Source organism: Mesocricetus auratus, unplaced genomic scaffold (assembly GCF_017639785.1).
Source record: "Mesocricetus auratus isolate SY011 unplaced genomic scaffold, BCM_Maur_2.0 contig_6491_pilon_obj, whole genome shotgun sequence".
Classification (NCBI taxonomy): domain Eukaryota; kingdom Metazoa; phylum Chordata; class Mammalia; order Rodentia; family Cricetidae; genus Mesocricetus; species Mesocricetus auratus.
Window position 1 is genome coordinate 16,414 of NW_024431474.1, and position 17,234 is coordinate 33,647.

Consider the following 17,234-nt stretch of genomic DNA (forward strand, 5'->3'; position numbering starts at 1 on the left):
TTCTCTGTGGCCTTGGAGCCTGTCCTGGAACTAGCTCTTGTAAACAAGGCTGGTCTCAAACTCACAGCAATCTGTCTGCTCTGATTCCTGATTGCTGGGATTAAAGGTGTGCTCAGCCACTGCTTGACACAAACATCTGGCTTTTTTGGGTATTTCTAGACAGGGTTTCTCTGTACTGTTTTTGAGGCTGTCCTGGAACTCACTCTATAGACCAGGCTGTCCTCGAACTCACATATATCTGCCTGGAACTCACTCTGTAGATCAGGCTGGTATCAAACTCATAGATATCTGCTTGCCTCTGCCTCCCTAGGTGTGTGATTAAAGGTGTGCATAGCCACTACCTTGCACAAACATTTTCTTTTGTGTCCTAAAAATCACTGTGTAACTGTATGTACAAGCTCGTCATGTGGTGTGGAGGGGGAAGAAGAAGCCGAACCTGTGAACGGCAAGAGGAGAGCTGGGTCATCTCCTGGAGACAGGGGTGAGTGATACTGAAATCCGTGTTTTTGCAGATCTCTAAAATGTCAGGGTGTGTAGGGGAAGCCAGGGACAGGGAACCCTGTGCTGTGCCTTTAAGCACATTCTAACCCTTAAGGAAGTGCTCTTGTCAATCGAGCCCCGCCAGCCAATCAGGGACTCCAGGCCAACCTGCCAGTCACAAGTCTAGCAGGACTCTTCCTGGAGCCATGTTGCTGGCTTAGTTTTACAGCAGGACAGGCATCAGGGGATAGATTTCTGTGCTGTGTGTGCTGCTGTAGGGGATGTGAGGGGAGAACAGATGAACACAGAAGACACAGCATGGTGAGTGAGGGGAAGCTTTCCAAGTTCAGAAGGGCTGGATGGGGAGGCATGGGGGACAGTGTGGCAGGCCCTCCCAGAAGCTGGGTGGGAATCTGTAGCCACATTCTGTGATCTGTGAGGTCCCACGTGGTAGTGAAAATCCCCAAATCCTGGTGCTGGCCTGTGAATCCTTCACTCTGTGGGCTGTATCTGTGGAAAGCATTTTGATCTGGTAGCTTTCTGTAGAAACATCTATGTAGACAACACCAATGTGCTTTTGGTGCATAGGGAAGGCAAGTTGCTGAAATTGTAGAGACATAGTTTTTCCCGTGTCTTCTAGAAGTTCTGCATTTCACATTTAACATTTATGTGTAAGATTCATTAGGAGTTAATTTTGTGCATGGTGTAAATGGAATTACTTTTCTTTTTTATGATTTTTTCTGTGTGACAGGATTTCTCTTTGTAGCTTTGGAACCTGACCTAGACCTTGCTCTGTAGAGTGGGCTAGCCTCAAACTCATACAGACTTTCCTGCCTCTGCCTCCTGTGTCCTGTGTTTAAAGGCATGGGCCACTAAGAAGCCTCTAAATGGCATTCTCATGTTGGATTACACTCCAGTGCTAAGATGACATGTGGAAGAGTAGAATTGTTGATATAAAGGATTTACCAATTCTTAAGAGATAGAAAATCACACAAAATAGGAGTTAGCTGAGGGAGTGCTGCCACTAAAATACCCCAAAGATAAGTAGTATGCAAAGAAGGCCTCTTAGACAGTAGGATGCTAAAATACACATTTGTTCTCCATGACTGTCCAGACATTTGTCTCCAAACCATGAAGAAGGCAAAATCTCTGATGTACAAACAGCCTCTTGGCCCATCCCCATATTACAGAGCCTGACTTTTACAAACTGATCAACATGGAACTGCTTGGTCACAATGAATATTAGTATATGGTGTGCTACACAGGTCCAGTTTCATTCTAGAGAAAATATCATAGTTCTCCAGATGGGCAACATGAGACAAGTCTTTGACAAGGAAAATTGTTGTGTTGAGGGTTGAACTGAGCAAAACTTTCTGATTAGTTCCACACTCATGGAGAAGGATTATAGCTCTTTCTCAAACCCAGCAACATGTGTGGCAGAGCGAGAAAGAGCCTGGGACCTAGCCCTGGGAGTTTTCTCCATCAGGCCCTGAGTTATCTGGAATAAAATAGAGCTCCTCCATTAAAACTAGGAAGATGTTTCAGAGAGAATGTAACTGTCTGAAGCCAGGGCAGTTGTGGGGGGATTTCTTCAGAATCTGAGAAAACAACTCTTTCTATCATAGGGAGATGTGTTTATTGGTCCCAAAGGCGACTGTGTGCTTAAGCAGTAGTGTTATTGGCATACCCTGTGTTCCCATTATGCCGATTTATTTATTTATTTATTTGGAAACCTTCTTCTGAGTTAGTTTCATTGTATACTTTATGGTGACTTCCTAGAAGTCTTCTATTTCCCCCTGGAAATAGTATACAAGGAGCTATTTCCCTTATGACGCTCACTTAGAAAAGACAAAGCTTAAGAGAGACCTCCCTACCCCAGCTTTTATCTTTTCTTTGTTCTGCCTTTCCTATCTTTTTCGTCTTCTGGCACCTCTACCTCAGGACCTGTCAGTGAAATATGACCTGTTGTTTCATGTTACCAGTGTAGCATGCAATAATTATATCTTTTCTATGGAACTCTTTCAGTTCCTACTATCCTGACTTTCAGTTTTTTGTCACCATCTAATTCTAATTTTTTTCAAACTGCAAGCAGGAGACTGAACCTAAAAGAAATTGATGACAGCATATTTGAAATTAAACCTGTTTTATGAGCCAGGTGGAGGTGGTGCATGCCTTTAATCCCTGCACTCGGTAGTCAAAGGCAGGAAGATCGCTGTGGGTTTGATGCCAGCCTGATATGCAGAGCTGCTTCAAGGATAACTAGGGCTGTTGCACAGAGTAACTTTGTCTCAATAAATCAAAATGAATGTGTTTTAGGCTCTCTCTTCTTTGAGCATTAGACAGAGATAGATGAATGTATACTACCACTACAGAGATTTTTCTTTATTAATCTCTTAGACTGTGTAGTTATTTCTAATTGGAAAGGCATATTATTTCTAGCATAGCAGCACTTCCAGCATGTTAGAGAAAATGTTTTTGAGACAAGCTGTATCATGTTGACACAGGTGGCCTTGATCCCAGTCTGTTGCTTTCCAGGGCAATGACCTTGCTGCCGTCTTGTTTACCCCTTATTAAGTTAAGTGACTGTATGATGTCAGGGTTTTCCAATCATGCATTTAGATTATGTACTTGAGTGTCCCTTGCAGTCACAGGAAAAGGAGTTGCATGGGGAGAACTAGACCAGAGTAGTAAAAATAGTTGTTGGGTGCACTGCAAGGGGGAAACATGACAGGAAATCAGCTGGTTGAGTCACCATCATGAAAAAGGACCTGATTGTGGCAATGTGATAGTCTGAAGGCAATCTCATAGGGAGTGTCACTATTAGAAGGCATGGCTTTGTTGCAGTGAGTTTGGCAAATTTACCCCATACAGTATACTAATATTGATGCATCAAATTCCCAATGATTATTTATTTACTCTTTTATTTATGTAGGCTCTTTTATTCTAATTGTTTTTAATCTGTGAAAGACTTTTAGTGTTTTGCCTAAAAAGTATGATCAGGCTTGGCAGGTGGCTCAGCACTTATACTTCTAGGGGATGACCTGAGTTCAGATCCCATCATTCAAATTTGGAGGCTTAGTGCTACCTGCTACTCCACATCCAGGGTATCCAACATTGTCTTCCCTGGTATGTCGCATGCACATACTTGGTAAACCTCTCTCACACAAAAACTCTGTATACAAAAGTTGGGATAAATTTGTTTTCCAAATTCTTGTTACATATAGAGAAATGAGGGCAAAATCAGTCACTTTGGGTGATCATACACTTTTTGTTTTTAAATTTAGTTTAAATATTTTGCTTTCATTTTACATACCAGCATAGTTCTCCTCCCTCTCCATCAACAGCCCCCTACATATCCGACTTTGCATTCCCTGTTCTCTCCTCACAAATGGTAATTTCTTCTTAAAAGTGTAATATCCACTTTTGGGAGTCAACAAACTCTGGCACACAAAGTTGAGGAAGGACCAATCCCCTCCATCCTTTATCAAGACTGAGGAAGTTATCTCCCATAGGGAGTGGTCTCCAAAAAGCTAGTTCTTGCATCTGGGATGGGTCCTGGATTCACTGTCAGGGCCCGCCAACAGATCAAGTCTCATAATTGTCATCCATATATAGAGGGTCTAGTTTGGTCCCATGCAAGTTCCCAGCTGTCAATCTATAGTCTGTCAGCACCCACTTGTGATAGGAGTAGGAGGTGTGGCTTTTTAGGACTTTACTTTTCCTTGCTAGAGGATGTGTGTCACTCTGGGGTCACACATTGATGTTTCTTATACTGAGGATGCTGCCCAGTCAGTCAACTTCCCGTTGTCTCTGGCACAAGATATAAGGACTCTGACCTTCAGCACCACAGATGCCTGAACTCTCCCATGCACCCTGACATGACTAATGGAACCTGTCAAGTTTTAAGGGAGACACCTCAATCAAATGTTTTCTTTTTGTAAAAGTTGCCATGATTCATGATGTCTCCCCATAGTAATAAAAACCTAAAAAAGACAGAGAGAAGTTGGTACCAGCTGCTGACGTATTGCTGTCATAGGCAGGACCTGCCATACAATTTCTCAGATGTGTTCTCAGTATTGCTGATGTGATTTCTTGCATCTTATGTCTGTTCATTGGGATTTCTCTATAAGGGCTATGTGATACTTAAAGTGCCAGCCAACAAGTGGTGCATGTGAACCTCCTAGTCAGTTTCCTTCTAAAGTGGCTGGGTGAATACTTTACAATGTCCATGTCATGGAATAAGTTTGGGAAGTACCAGAATTATATGAATAAACTATGAAAGAAACATACATGTACAATGCAATTATCATACTTCCTGCATTACTCATGTGTGGGTTATTTTAGTTTGCAGTGACCTATGATGATGTGCACATCGGCTTCACACAGGAAGAGTGGGATTTGCTGAATCCTTCTCAGAAAATTCTCTACAAAAATGTGATGATGGAGACCTACAGGAACCTCACTGCCATAGGTGAGACTAAATTTTACTTCATGATTTTAAAAGGGGAAGACTGTTTCCTTGTTGTTGATACTCTTCTCTAATATTGATTGAGAAAAGGGAAACGTAGGTGAATAAGGAATAGATATCATGTTCATTTGCCACACCTGCTGCACAGACTGTATCCGAGAATGTGCAGAGGTGTCAGGATTGATCACTCAGAGACCAGTCCATGATGTAAACAAAACTTTAAGCAGGCCCCAGAAAGGCTCAAGAAAACTTCCCAAGAAAGGCTTCCCTCCAGAAAAGCTTCTGTTCCCTGTCTTACCATTGGCTGGTTCTGCCCTGACACCAGAGACTGTGTTGGGTGATTCAGAAGAGATGGTTAAGCTATGGAAAATGTCCAGGTCAGGATGTTCACGTGGAGAAGCCCTTTTCAGGATCTTATTGCAATGAGCATTGTATTGTTTTTAGTAAACATTGTCTTACAGCTGCCTGGTGCCAGGCTGATGCGGAAGTTGGTCTCTGACCAAGGTCTCTTGTCCCCACAGTCATTGATGATATTAATTTAAATTTTGTAAAATTTCCATTCATATATCATTTATTTTCTCGTATTGTATTTTAGGCTACAGTTGGGAAGACTATAATATTGAAGAACACTGTGAACATTCTAGAAGACATAGAAGGTAATTTTCTTGTAAAAGTTTACACAAATTTGCCTCTGAAGAAATTTTAATGTCTCTTGAATGATGTAAAGTAGAGCAACAGTGTAAATAAGCACAGCTTAAAGTACAATAATGATTCTTAATCTCTCACCAGAACATGTGCCTCAGTGTCAGGTAGTTATTCTGTGTTTCCAAGGAATGCCTGTGAAAAAGAAGTCAAGAAAACAATGATATATATATATATATATATATCTAAGATATTTTAAGTAAAAAAGAGTCTATAGTGAAGCTGGCCATTGCTCACATAAGTGTGCCTTTGTTTAGTGTATTGAAAGTGTCACTTTATGAGAGTCAAGAAGGTTGTTGTGGAGAAATCCTCATCCCTATACCATGTGTCTATGTGGGAAAATAGTGGGTAAGTGAGGAAAACTTTTAGTTGTCATTCTTCCTTTAACAATCATATCATATGTCAGGCTGGGCGGTGGTGGTACACACCTTTAATCCCAGCACTTGGGACACAGAAGAAGGAGGACCTTTGTGAGTTGGGAGCCCACCTCATCTACATAGTGAGTTCTAGGACAGACTCCATAGCTACAAAGAGAATCCTGTCTCAAAAAAAACATGAAAAAAGAATATCACATGTAACACTAAACACAAGTTATGTGATTTTAGAGTATTGAAAGAAGGTGTGTACATCTCCCTCTTTCTCAGAACATTTAGAAGATGTGAAAGATATTTAGTGGTCTCAACTTTGAGGAGATTAATTGAATGTCATACAAGTTTACAATTAACAGGTTTTCCAACTTCTTTGGAAGACATCAATAAACTCACACTGTGGAAGAACACTATAATCATTGGAATGAATGAACATGTCCATTTGTCCATGTACATTCTTACAATGTAGTGTGACTTATACTATAGGACACTTATGAGTACAATAAATATGGCAAACCTATGAGTTCCTCTAGTACTTTTCAAGTATGTGAAAAATCTCATGTAATAAAGATGCTTTACATGTAGGCCATGAAATAAAGGCTGTTACTATCAAACACAGGTATTTTCAAAGATACAAAGGAACCCCTAATGAGGGGAAGCATCCGGGATATAAAACTTAAGATCTGATTCCTCTTTACAGTTAGGCCATATTATGAAATGGATTTATACAGATACTAACGTTCCTCACTATAATGCATGTGATAAACCTTTCACATGTGCCTATTATGTTTGAAGAAAGGAATGAAGACATACGGTGAGAAACCCTATGAATAGTCTCATTAGTGTTGTAACTGTATGTGTTTCAGGCATCTTCAAAGGCATGAAAACATTCATAATGGAGAGAAACCATATGAAAGTCTTCAGTATGGTGAAATCTTTGCTTGTCACAGTTGTCTCCTACCTGAGAAAAGAACACATCCTGGAGGGGAAACAAATGAATGTAATCAATGTGGTAAAGCCTTTGCAAGTCATGGTGTGCTTAAAAGTCATGTAAGAATTCACACTGGAGAGAAAACCTACAAATGTAATCACTGTTCTAAAGCATTTGCAAGGCATGGCGAGCTTAAAGTACATATAAGAACACATACTGGAGAGAGACCTTTTGAATGTGATCAATGTTGTAAAGCATTTGCAAGGCAAGGTCATCTTCAAAGACATAAAAGATCACACACAGGAGAAAAACCCTATGATTGTAATCAATGTGGTAAAGCTTTTGGAAGTAATGGTCAACTTCAAGTACATAAGAGAACACACACTGGAGAGAGGCCCTTCAACTGCAATCAATGTAGTAAAACTTTTTCGCAGCTCAGTAATCTTCAGGTACATCAAAGAATACACACTGGAGAGAAACCCTTTGAGTGTAATCACTGTGGTAAAGCCTATGCAAGTCATAGTGAGATTATAAGGCATATAAGAACACACACTGGAGAGAAACCCTATCAATGTAATCAATGTGGGAAAGCATTTATACAACACTGTAAACTCCAAATACATAAAAGAACTCATACGGGAGAGAAACCCTATGCATGTAATCACTGTGGTAAAGCCTTTGCACATGACAGTAGTTTGAAATCACATGAAAGAATGCATACGGGAGAGAGACCCTATGAATGTCACCAATGTGGTAAAGCCTTTGCACAACACACCTCACTTGTAAGTCATAAAAGAACACATACTGGAGAGAAACCATATGAATGTAATCAATGTGGTAAAGCCTTTGCACAATATGCCTCTCTTGTAAGGCATAAACGAATACATACTGGAGAGAAACCGTATGAATGTAATCAATGTGGTAAAGCCTTTGCATGTGCCAGTGGTCTTAAATATCATAAAAGAACACATACTGGAGAGAAACCATATGAATGTAATCAATGTGGTAAAGCCTTTGCACAACATGCCTCTCTTGTAAGTCATAAAAGAACACATACTGGAGAGAAACCGTATGAATGTAATCAATGTGGTAAAGCCTTTGCACGTGCCAGTGGTCTTAAATATCATAAAAGAACACATACTGGAGAGAAACCATATGAATCTAATCAATGTGGTAAAGCCTTTTCACATGACAGGAGTCTTCAATATCATGAAAGAACACATGCCCGAGACCGACCCTGTGAATGAAAGCAATGTGGTAAAGTCTTGGTAAGGAATCATAACAGTAGAGAAACCCTATAAGTGTAAGCAGTGTGGTAAAGCTGTGTACTCTGCATAGCTCAATATGTAAGAGAAAACCCAATTCATGTAAACAATTTGGTAAGACTTCATAATTGTCTTTAGTTTCAATAAAAATATTATTTTGTGTGAATGTGGGTTGTTAATGATTCCATGAGACACAAGATAAATGATAAGTGGGTATTTTACTGGGGAACAACCTACAGAACCCATAATTTAGACTTGCCATGGCATTCCTGCTCAGGAAGATGCAATCTATGCCTTTCTGTCAAGATGTACAACCAGAGGAAAAAAAGAGAGAAAAGAGAGACAGAAGAGACATAGAGAGAGGAGAGACAGAAAGAGGGGAGAGAGAGAATAGAGAGAGGAGAGACAGAGGAGGGAGAGAGAGGAAAGGAGAGCACAGAGAGAGAGGGCAGAAAGAGAAGAGAGAGACAGAGAGTCTCCCCAGCTTCTCCTACTCTGGGTCAGGTACACAGAACCAAAGGCACAGCACAGGAGCCTTGAAAAAGTCCCTGCCATCTGTCTGCCAGGTCCCCTAGATGCTCTGATTGCCTAGTGAGGTCTGAGTGACAGGACCAGTAGAGCAAAGACATAGCACAGTGTTTATTTTTTATTAAAGAATCCCTGTGTGGCCCTGGGGTAACAGAAAACTAGAAACCAGGAGGAAAATGCAGAAGTGGGGGATTTGGTTGCCCCCCAGAGGTGGAGCTGGAAATAGAGGGTTTTTTAGTTCCAGAAGAGGGACTGCGGTGACTTCAGGTAAAAGGCCCAGCCCTGGCACCTTCAGGTCAGTGTTTGGACTGGGCCTACTAATCATTCGAAACTCTTTACATAGACACAGAAGCCAATCGGGCTTCCACATAAACAACACAGGCTTTCCAGGTATAGGGAAAATAGATTTAATCTGGCTTCTTCCTGTTGACAAGGGACGATAGTGGAAGAGGGGGATCAGGACGCATTGGGCTCAGACTCAGCAGAGGTGAGGATGGAGAGGCATTCCCTTAGCTGACATCCTAGAGAGCTCGGGCATCTGTTCCTTGAGGGGGCAGAAAATGCAGGTTGGGTGAAGCCTCTGCCATAAAAGGGAGGTGCAGGTGGGGAGAGGCCACTGCCAGTCCAATCTGTGTTCAGTAGGACCTGTACAAGCCCTGCCCTCAGGGTGCCAAGGGATGGCCCTCCCCTGGCTTCAACTCAGTTCAGACTCCACCCTTACAAATCCTGCCAATTCCCCTGAGAATGGTAAAAGGGACAAGAGCTCTGGAACAAATTGGAAGCCTGGGGGAAGGGAAGCAGGATTTAGGGAAAAGAAAAGGGAAGCAGAGAAAGGAGACTGAGGACTTGGTGGAGCAGGAAGATTGAGTCAGGGGAAGAATAGAGACACCATAATAGAGGGAGCCGTTATAGGTTTAAGGGGGAATCTGGCACTAGGGAAATGTCCAGAGATCCACAATGTTGAACCCAACTAAGAATTTAATCAATAGTGGAGAAGCTACCTTAAATGCCCCTCCCCTGATAATGAGATTGATGACTGCCTTATATGCCATCCTAGAGCATTCATCCTTTAACTGATGGAAGCAGAAACAGAAATCCACAGATAAACACTGAACTGAACTCCTGGAATCCAGTTGCAGATAGGGAGGAGTGAAGAGCAAAGAGTCCAAGACCAGGCTAGTGAAAACCTCAGAAACAGCAGACCTGAACAAGGGGGAGCTCCTTGTCCCCAGACTGATGGCTGGGAAACCAGCAGAGGACACATCCAGACCCCCTGAACATATTGTCACTTGGGAGGCCTGGGCAGTCTATGGGGCCTCTGGTAGTGGATCAGTGTTTACCCTAGTATATGCATGGATTTGGGAAGGCCATTCCCCATGGAGGGATACTCTCTCAGCCTAGACACATACAGGAGGGCCTGGGCCCTTCTCCAAAGGATATGAGAGATTTTATGATCCTACAAGGAAGGCCAAACCCTTCCTGGGGAGCAGAAGGGGAATGGGATGATGGGGTCAGTGGGTGGTCTGGGAGGAAGGGAGGGAGAGGAAACTGTGGTTGATATGATATAAGACAGTTTCTAATTTACAAGTTATTTATATTATATAAGAATAATTTATATAAAAAAGGGAACAGGAAAGATGGTGTGGTAATTACCTTAGTTAACAATTGCTGGTGCCATAGCTCTGAAGTACTGGAGCTTCAGGGAAGATGATGGATGTTGTCCTGAACCAATCACAAAATCCCTGTGTTCTGTGCTCCTACCACCATAGATCATTGACCATGTTCATCTGGGATGAATTTGAAATCCTGAAATTCCTACCTCCATTTTCGAAGTACCATGATTTCAGGCCTCTGACACCAAACCTGGCCTATGTGGCTTCAACTTCACCTAGGGAGACTTTAGAATGATAGGATGAGTAACATGAGGAGTTGGAATTAACTATTTTCAAAATCTTCTTGTCTCTGTGAGCCTGGATTTCACCATCTTCAGAATAAGGCAGAAGTCTTGCCAGGTCCTTTGATGAGTTATAAGAGACTCAATGATAAGGAAAAATAATAATTCCCATAGTTGGGAGGCAGCGGATTTTGAGGTTGAAAGGGTACATTTGATGAGTAACTACTTCTGATGCTGGAGTTAGGACCAGAGTCTGGCAAAACCAGCAGAGACAGCTGATCGGAACTGGGGAGAGCTCTTGGACCCCAGACTGACAGCGGGGAGGCTAACATGGGACTGATCTGGATCCCCCCAAATGTGAGTGTCAGTGAGAAGGCCTGGGCAACCTATGGGGCCTTGAGCAGTGGATCAGTGTCTATCCCTGAAATACAAACAGTCATCGTGTGCCCATAGCACAAAGAGGGATGCTCTGTCAGCCTGGACTCTTACGGGAGTGCCTGGACACTACCCAGAGTGAAATGACAGACTCTAGATATCCCCTATGTGGAAGGAATTGGCAATAGGGTGGGAGGCTGTGGGGGAAGGGGAGTGTGGGAGGAGGGGAGGGAGAGGGAACTGGGATTGACATGTAAAATAAGCTATTTAAAATTAAAATTAAAATGATATAAAAAACAAAACAAAACAAAATGGATGGATCTCTCTGATTTTCTAGAATAGCATAGTCTATAGTGTGAGTTCTAGGACAGACAGAGATCACAATAATACCATTCTTAAAAAGAAGAAAAAATAATGCAAAAGGAAAAATGACAAAATTAATAAAACATTAAATCATATTTTTTCAGTTTGACTAATTTGGGACGATAAAAATATATGTAAAATAATCCATCACTATGGTCCTAACAGCCTTAGATAGAAGACACATATTTGTAAAACTAAATAATCTAATGAAGCCAAATTATGATATTTTCATCACTTGAATACTAACAACTTCTCAGTTACTATTTATCCTCTGAGTTGGTCAAATATGAAGTAAATTTTTCTTCACTAGTGTCAAATCATTTGAGAGGTTCAAGGCTTTTCCCACAATGAGATTCCCAGGGAAATTAGAATTTCATCAGTCTACTGCTTCACTACTTTCAGGCCAAAAGTAGACACCATGAAGTTGACTTCTGGTCTCCACATAACTATCATGTTCTAAAAACATGTAATCACATTACAGATTCACACATATAACAGAATATTTTGTTTTGTTTTTAATAAATGTCATTGCCATGATATTTTAAAGCATCTCTGGATAATACCCTTTGAAGGCAGTGCTTCAAGATGAAGTGACTCATGGGAATATAATAGGGACATGAAGAAGCACGGAATTTCAAATAATAATTCTTTACGTACATATCTATAGCAAATGCATCCTTCTTGTGAAATAATGGTGTGGACCATGTGGTGCCCATTGCTGATTGACAGAGTTCCCGCATTTCCACATTGCAGACCAAGCTCACTTCTCCAGCACCTGCAGAGGCAGGCAGATCTCTGTGAGCTCCAGGTCAGTCTGGCAGAATGAGTTCCAGGACAGCCAAAGCCACACACAATATCCCTGTATTGGAAGATATGATGAGATCCACCTTTAGCTGCTTGTTGGCAGTATGCATGTTTAACCCCAGCACTCAGGAGGAAGAGGGAATCAGATTTTCTGAGATTGAGATCAGCCAGGTGTATAGAATGTGTTCCAAGGCTATACAGATGAACCCTGTCTTGAAAATACCAAAACAGAGCAGAACAAACAAACAAACAAAAAACACACAAAGAGTAAGATCTACTTTTAATATGGATCACATCATCTGGAGGCAGCCTGCATTTATAAGGAATATTGAAGGAGGAAGTTCTCTCTCTTTGGCTGCTTAGCCTAGCTCTGGCTACAAAGGTCATTCCTTTCCTAGCATTAGAGCCTACATCTTTGGAATTTTGGTGTATAATGAAGGCCACATGAGAGATCCAGCCTGATGAACTAAACAACCACTGGACTGTTCAAATTTCCATTGGTAGGCATCAATTGTTGGACTAGCTGGGCCAGAGCCTGTGAGACATTCTAATAAATCCTCTTTCTACATAACTGGAGAGATTCACTCTACCAGTCCTGTTCACGTAGAGAACCAGGAATCATGTAGTTGGTTTTGTTTTGTTTGTTTGTTTGTTTGTTTGTGCGTTTCTGGTTTTGGTGGTTTGGTTTTTAGACCTGCTCACTGAGGAAGATTTGCTGGCTAAAAATAGTTGTAGGTGGGCGGTGGTGGCACACACCTTTAATCCCAGTGCTCGGGAGGCAGAGGCAGGCAGATCTCTGTGAGTTTGAGGCGGGGCTGGACCAATAGCCTCCAAAACAATACAGAGAAACCCTGTCTCGAAAAACCATAAATAAATAAATAAATAAAAATAGTTGTCATAAAAACAATCTTCATAGACCTATAACTGTCTAAATATTCAAATTTCCACAAAGACTACACTTTTTATTATGCATTTGCTGAGTTTGCTCTGAATTTTGGGAATAAAACTCCAACAGCAATGAAGCCATCATCCAGGTTTCTGATGGGAGAAGAAACTGTTATCATGAGATTCGCAGGCAAATGGATGACACTAGAAGAAACCATCCTGAGTGAGGTAACCCAGTCACAAAAAGAGAAACATGGCATGTACTCTCTCATATATGGATTTTAGACATAGATCTGGGGAGTGCCAGCCTACAATCCTATTGCCAGAGAGTCTGGGAAACAGAAACTTCATTTACTGGCTGGTTAATTACTGAGCTGAACTCAAGAAAGCCAGTATCAGAGAGGGAGGACTGATGATCAAAGGGATTAAGACTGGGCTGGTTGAACCCCCAGAAACAGCTGACCAGACAAAGGTTAACTCTTGAATCCCAGGCATCAGCCTGGGAATCCAGCATGGGACTGATCAAGACCCCCTGAATCTGGGTGTCAGTGAGGAGGCCTAGGTAATCTATTGAGCCTTCGACAGCAGATCAGTACCCATCCCAAGTATACACACGGTCTCTGGACTCCCATAGAACAATGTGAGGTGCACTCTCACCCTGAACTCTTGGGGAAGGGTCTAGGCCCTGCCCTATATGAAATGACAGACTACGGACACCCCCATGGAGGGCCTCACCCTCCCTGGGGGAATGAGGGGATAACGGGGGGATGGGGGGGAGGGCACGGGAGGAGGGGAGGGAAAGGGAGAGGGACCTCGTACTGACTTGTGAAGCAACCTTGTTTCTTATCTAAATTTAAAATGGAAAATAAAAAAATATTAATAAAAAAAAAGAAACTGTTATCTTGTTTGTGACCTGGTTCCTACTTTTCTTTCCTGATTTTCTGAAGTTTCTGTGACAACCAGGTAAGGAGCACCTTCAGGGACCTCAGTTTAACAACAGATAACAAACATCTCTTTTTTAACCTTAAATCTCTCTTTAGTACCTAATATTCTGGGCACCCTTCCAGGTTTTTGACATAGACTCTCTCCATCCAGGTAGTATGTTTAGTGCGCTGTACAAGCTAGCTTGACACATTGTGTCCAGGAGGAATAAGGGGAAATGCCTGTGGAGTACAGGAAGACAGCAGGGTCTGCTATTGGAGCCAGGGTCAGGGGCTATAGAAATGCAAATCTCTGCTGATCTAGAAAAGGTCTTTGTCTGTGGTGGAAGACAGGGTCAGGAAACATTGGGCTGTGTCTTTAAGTACAATGTAACCCTAGGGAGGTGCTCTCCTCACTCAGGCCTTCTTAGCCATTCAGGTCCTTAGGTGACCTGTCATTCAGAAATGGTGCAGGGCCTTTCTGGCACCTGGCTTCAGGCTTTGCTTTGAAGAGAAACTGGTTCCAGTGGCTTTGTGTGATATGCTTTGAGCAAGGGTGAGCTAGTCACCTTCAAAATGCTTTTGCTGCACCCATGGAAAGCAGGTTGCCAACCTTGTAGAGGCCAATTTCTTCAGTACCTTCTAGAGGTCCAGACCTTTGCATTTCCCTTTTTGGGGTTCCCTGAATTGAGGAGGGGTCCCCAAGATGGATTCATCACACCAAGAATCCAATTAGGCATCTGCAGATGGGCCTCTAGGTCAGCTTTTAGACCGATTGGCCCCAAGGTTCAGTTACAATCAGCCTTTGGGAGGGGTCCCTATCTTGTGACTGGGGGTACATGACTACTAACCAGAGGAAGTTGGTGTCTTCCTGTTGTAAATTCCTCAGACCTTGGCATGAGTTAATCATCTGTCCCTAAGTAAATGGTGGTTATCATCTCCTTGTTTCCCATGAATCTTGTTTGTCCATCTCTGAAGCCCTGGTCAGTTCGCCACAGGTGGTCAGCAGCCCGGAATTGGCCTTTTGTGATTTTACAGCCCTTCTGCAATTAAGGTTGCTAAACAATACATCCCATTCTGTGGTCTTTCACCTTTACATTTAAGATCCATTTATTGTTAATTTTGTGGAGGTTGTAAAGGCATCAGCCTTGTTGGGTGGCACTCTTCTACTAAGCTGTTATGTAAAAGAGTAAAATTGGTAATACAAAGACTTTTAAATGCCTATGATATGGTAAGTCTCTCAAAGTAGAATTTAGCTGATGGAAGACTGCCTCTAAAACATCCAACCATAAGTGTATGCTAACCAGGCCTGTTAGAGATTAGATGTGAGGAGAAATATTTGTTCTCCAGGATTGTTTAGGCATTTGGCTCCAAACCATTACAAAGGAGCCTCCCATGACTTACAACCAGCCACCCATGCCCTTGCCCATATCAAAGAACAGGCATGTAACAAGCTGCTCAAAGGGGCATTAGAGGGTCAGATGCAGCCTTAAAACCTGGTTTTCCATAAAGTTTTAGTTTTCTTCTTGAGAAAAGCATAGTTCTGTAAGGTGGGCAATGTGACATCAGGTGACAAATATTTCAAAAGTAAAACCCTGTTGTGTTAAGGCCACATGATCATTCAAGGCTTTCATTTAGGCCCTCAGTCAGGGAGGAGGAACATTCTTGAGATAGCTAGTAATAGCCTGGGGCCTAGGTCTTGTGAGCTTTCCCTAAGGGCCTGATGAATTGACAATAAAACAGAGAGACTTATCTACAAACAAGAATTTGCATGGGAGAGATGATAATTGCTGTAACAAAGCCTTTGTGGCAAGGTTACTTCCTACTGATGAATAGAACCAAATGCTTCCCACTACATGGAGCTATTGTTATAGGGCCCATGGCCATTTTGAAATTACTCAGTAGTGATTTTCAGATACCCTGTGTTCCCCTTGTGCAGCACTGTTTGATTAGCCTCCTCCCTGAGTTTGCCCCATTGCATGATAGTTTCTACTGACTTCAGAGAAGTCTCCCATTTTCTTCCATTTTCCTCCTGGAAGTAGCGGCAAGATGCTATTCTTTTTAGGAAGCTTACATGGCATGGGACATATCTTGTGCAAGAACCCCACATGCCAGCTTTTATCTTTCCTATCTTCTTCATTTCATTTCTCATACCCCCACCACCTTCTCCTTAGGATCCTGTCAGTGAGTAAGGTCCTGCTGTCTCAGGTCTCAGTTGTACTGAAGAAACAATTCTGGGAATAGTTTTGCTGTGTAAGTCTCCCGTTTGCCCACGTAGCTACACATGCTGTCTCCTGTCTCTATATAAATTGTTCAAACTATTACCTGGATCATGAACCTGAAAGACCCTTAAGGGTCACACCATACATGAAATGCAAAATGTTTCTATGTTGCCTCCTCCTTGAGCATTTGACAGAGATGGATGTATGTTATCATTAAATGTGTTTTCTTTATTAATCTCCTTAATGTGTAAAGTGATTTCTCCCTGATTAGGCATAATAATGGAAGAACAGATGCATTTGCATTCTGTTAAAAACAATTTCTGAGGCAAGATCTGATATATTGACTCAGGTAGCCTTAGTTGCAGTCTGTTGTTCCCAACTGCAATGACCCTAATGTCTTCTGTACTACACCCTCAAAATTTTTAATGAATGAATGAATGTAGCACCTCAGAGATATAAAATTTTCCATTTGTGTCATGTAGTCAGCTATCCAAATCAGTGACAATAAAAGGATGCCATAGAGGGAGCATTGCTTCTACCTTCAGGCCAATTAGGAGAAACAGGTCCCTTGTCATATCAGTGACTCCAGCAGCTGTTTGCCTACCCAGAATCCTCTCATGTTTAAACTGTTCCTTAGATGTCAACTCTTACATTGAAACTTCAGAGGACAGAATGAACTAAGCAAGAATCTTGACCAACTTAACACAGTGGCACTACTGAAGAGCTTGAGATCCCAGTGTGAGGCTTAGGTAAAAACTGTTGACAAAGAGCTAAGAACTCAAGAAGCCAGGGGAAAGGGTCTGAAGGATCCTGAGTTTTAAGCGCACAGAGACAGATAATTGGCGAACCCCCAAGATGCTTATGAGTTCCCAGTCTGCTTCTAGACATTAGGGATGCATGGGGAGATCACAAATCTCATCTATGATGGAGTGAGTGTAAGACTGATAGCCTAGAAAGGGGGAGTAGATTTCTGTGATCAATCTGAACAGTGTCCAGTTACCACACAGATAGGAATGGCAGGAACTTTGT

At 42.1% G+C, this 17,234-nt stretch overlaps 1 long non-coding RNA gene across 1 annotated transcript; it reads left to right on the forward strand.

The window, feature by feature from the left end:
• The first annotated feature begins 301 nt into the window (after positions 1–301).
• Positions 302–5,605, forward strand: LOC121138217. The gene is made up of 3 exons (XR_005875369.1): positions 302–481; positions 4,825–4,951; positions 5,544–5,605. It is a non-coding gene; the product is annotated as an uncharacterized LOC121138217 (long non-coding RNA).
• The last annotated feature ends 11,629 nt before the right edge of the window (positions 5,606–17,234 follow it).